The sequence below is a fragment of the Chiloscyllium punctatum genome, chromosome 29 (assembly GCF_047496795.1).
Source record: "Chiloscyllium punctatum isolate Juve2018m chromosome 29, sChiPun1.3, whole genome shotgun sequence".
Classification (NCBI taxonomy): domain Eukaryota; kingdom Metazoa; phylum Chordata; class Chondrichthyes; order Orectolobiformes; family Hemiscylliidae; genus Chiloscyllium; species Chiloscyllium punctatum.
The window spans coordinates 53,384,527-53,387,996 of record NC_092767.1 but is presented as its reverse complement, the minus strand read 5'-3'; the positions used below and the strand labels follow the sequence as shown (position 1 = coordinate 53,387,996).

Genomic DNA, 3,470 nt, shown 5'->3' with positions numbered 1-3,470 from the left:
AGCATCAATATTTCTAATACTATATTTCGATGAATATTAAAACACAACAGCATGTCTACTATGGCACCAGATGACGAGCAATTGAGTCAAAATCGATCGGACGCAGTGAGACAATGATCCTCACTTCGTGTGGTGTACATCCGTGACTCTATAATTCAATGAAGAATTATTCCCACAACTTCAGCTGTATCAGGATCTCGTTTGCGGTGAAAGCCTGTCAATCTGCTAAGGTTACGTTCGTCTGGGTCTCTGCAAAGGATTTGGCGAAATCTTTGGGTCTTGACAATTTTTTCTTCAAACAAATTAAGTATTTCATGAATTCAGTTCTTTTGCTATGAAAATTGGCACTCTGGATGCAGCTGTGATGGCTGAGAGATAAGGCGTTGGATTTGAAATCCAATGGGGTCTCCCTACGCAGGTTCGAATCCTGCTCACAGCGTTGACTATTTTAAAAGTCATTAATTCCTTTGCAGAATTTGGATTTCGTGGAGCTTGAGCTTTGCATTCAATCGAAAGTAAATTTTCAACTGTGAAGAATCCGAAGTAACTTCAAGATGTCTAATTGAATAAATTATATGTCGAGACACAAAAAGCCATCAACTGCCAACACGAATCAGTTTCCAAACATTTGTCGAACTATCGTGAAATTTGGATGTTCGGGAGGCGGGTGGGGTGAAATTAAGCAAAACAAGAAGCAATGCAATACATTTACCTGCAGGTGATGAGTTTTTTTTTAGGATCAGTTGAAAGTCAAGCTGAGAAAGTTCAACCTAATTTACAGCTGACTCTCAAGGGCAATTATCTATTATATCAGCAGTCAATGAATTAGAAAAAACAACTCCATGTGTGGAAAGGAACTCGACTGGTCCAGGTTCCTGGCTTGAGGTGTGATAAGGCAAGGCGATATCAGCGGAGTAGAATTTTCTGGAAATATGAGAAATGGAATGTTAACAGCCTTCTGCTGTCCACATTCGTAAGAAACTGTGCATTAAGAACTGAAATTGAAAATTAACGATGAAAATCAGACTTAGCCCTCTGTTTGTGGTGTAGCATTGTTCAGAACAATAGGTTGTTGCTGAGACTAAAATTGACCAAAATAATCGATGGGGATCTTATCCACGACCTCCGTTGGAGCAGTTGGTGTGGAGAGCTCAGCTTGAAGAACCAAGTGCCAATTATTCATCTTGGCTGTCTGAATTGCTCAGTTAAACAGACTCCCAATTTAATGAAAAAATCTTTGCTATCAGTGCGAGATGTTTTCATGTCAGCATGCTCCGATATGAGACGACACTCCATGGAGTAGATGTGACTTAAATTTTGACTCTAACGTCAGAGATGTTGACACATTTCTGCCCCAACACAGCACTACCATTGGTATCAAATCAAACTGAACAAAGGACTAGTTCCCGTGGACATTTCCTTTCTGCAGACTCTGCCAATGGACCGTTCAGGCCCGTTGTAGGAATAGGGCGTGGTGACATCTGTTCGCATGTGGATCACTTCATTCTTGCTCACGATCCATAAACCGTAATTCATTTTGAACTTCTTAGCTATCAGCATGATAAATGTGACATAATGCATAGGATTGCTTCTCGAAAGAAAGAGCGAAATCTTATTCAATGCAGACGCAAATTGAAGTTGTCTCTGGTCGACCAGAAGACAGATATCGTGAAACAAAGTGAATACAGAAAACAATCAATGTTTTCTGGGAGTCAAAAAGATGTACTGGAAGAACGGAAACATATATTTGGAACTAAAGTCACATATTACTTCCAGACTAAATGTTCTTGAACCATTATCTTAATTTGACCTTCATGTCCACCATTGCTGCAAAAATTATCTTAACAAATCAGAACTTTGTGTTCTTTGATATTGTCTCCTTCATGTTTCTCTTGATTTTGAAACTAAAACCGAGCAATACTAATGCACCCTATTTCACTTGCAAAAATCAGAAGAAGATCAATTTGTAAGAGAACAGAAATAAAGCTACGTCTGTCTTTCAAGAGAAAACACAGTTACCATTTCGACTCCAAAAAGTCTTCTTCAGAAGTCTGCGCAATGTACTCGAAATAGAAGACCAAAAACGAAAAGAAAAGCCATAATGCCGCGAATACACCACCCGCAAGCGCATCAAGTCCTACTCGAATATGTTGTATTACTACTCTCAACATCAGTGGAGAACAGAACAAAGCTCATTCTGCAGTTGTCAACCTGTTATGACGTAGATTGTAACGTCAGAAATATGATTAGGTAAAAAGCGTGATGAAAGCTGAATATTAGAAGTCTGAAAAAAGCAAGTGTGTGCTCAGCTTTGAAGAAGGTTGGCAGTGATGAAAATGGAAATTAACTACAGTGACAGTTGCTTAATTAATACTCAGAATCGTTGCAACACACAGGGACGCAATTCTTTTTGCTGGGTTTCTGTTCTGCCATTTTATAACCACGACTGCTCTCGGGTTTGGTTTCCATTCCAGGCTTATGTGACTGCCTGATGGAAGTTTGCACATTCGCCCAATTTCTGTGTGGTAGCTCTGGTTTGCTGCCACATTCTGAACATTTGCAGGTTATTTGGATTCGCCATTGAACGCACACGGTTACAGAGACAGTGATGTGGAGAGTGTCTGGATAGGACGTACTTCAGAGGATTTTTGTGAACTTAAATAGACAGAGTGGGGTTAGTCTGCTGTTTCCTGGGTGAGCTTCATGGACAGAGAGGGGGCAGGGTATTCTTCCCTGAGGGAGAGACATTGACAGAGTTGGTTAGTTGCTCTTACCTGTGTCAGTCACGCAGATACAGTAGGGTCAGTCTGCCCTTCTCTGGGCGAATGTCTTTCACAGAGTGGTGACAGTCTGCTCTTCTCTGCCTGAGTGAAACAGAAAGAGCGGGGTCAGTATTCTCTTCCCTCGATAATTTATGTTGACAGTCTGGCTTCCGTCTGCTCTTCACTGGCGAGTTACATTGGTAGAGTTGGGTTCGTGTTCATTCATTGAGTGAGTGCCATAGACAGAATGGGATCAGTCTGTTCTTCCCTGAGTGAATTACATTTATAGAGTGGGGTCAGACTGCTCTTCAGTGAATGACTTATATTGACCGTGTGGGATCAGTCTGCTGAGTTACACTGAGAGTGTGGGGTCAGTCTGCCCTTCCCTCGGTGAGTAACACTGACTGAGTGGCGTCAGTTTGCTCTTCCCTCAGTGAGTTACATTGACAGAGTGGCATCAGTCTACTCTTTCCTGTTCGAGTTACATGGACAGAGTGGCGTCAGTCTGCTTTTCACGGAGTGAGTTATTTGGACAGTGTGGGATCAGTCTGCTCTTCCCTGGGTGAGTTGCATTGACAGAGTGGCGTCAGTCTGCAATTTCCTAGTTGTGTTAAAGTGATCGCGTGAGGTCAGATTGCTCTTCCCTGGTTGAGTCACATAGACAGATTAGCCTTCATCTGCTCTTCCCTGGGAGAGTCATATTAACAG

At 41.8% G+C, this 3,470-nt stretch overlaps 1 non-coding gene across 1 annotated transcript; it reads left to right on the top strand.

Annotated features, from left to right (window-relative positions):
• The first annotated feature begins 358 nt into the window (after positions 1 to 358).
• On the top strand, positions 359 to 439 carry trnas-uga (transfer RNA serine (anticodon UGA)). Its single transcript has one exon. It is a non-coding gene; the product is annotated as a tRNA-Ser (tRNA).
• The last annotated feature ends 3,031 nt before the right edge of the window (positions 440 to 3,470 follow it).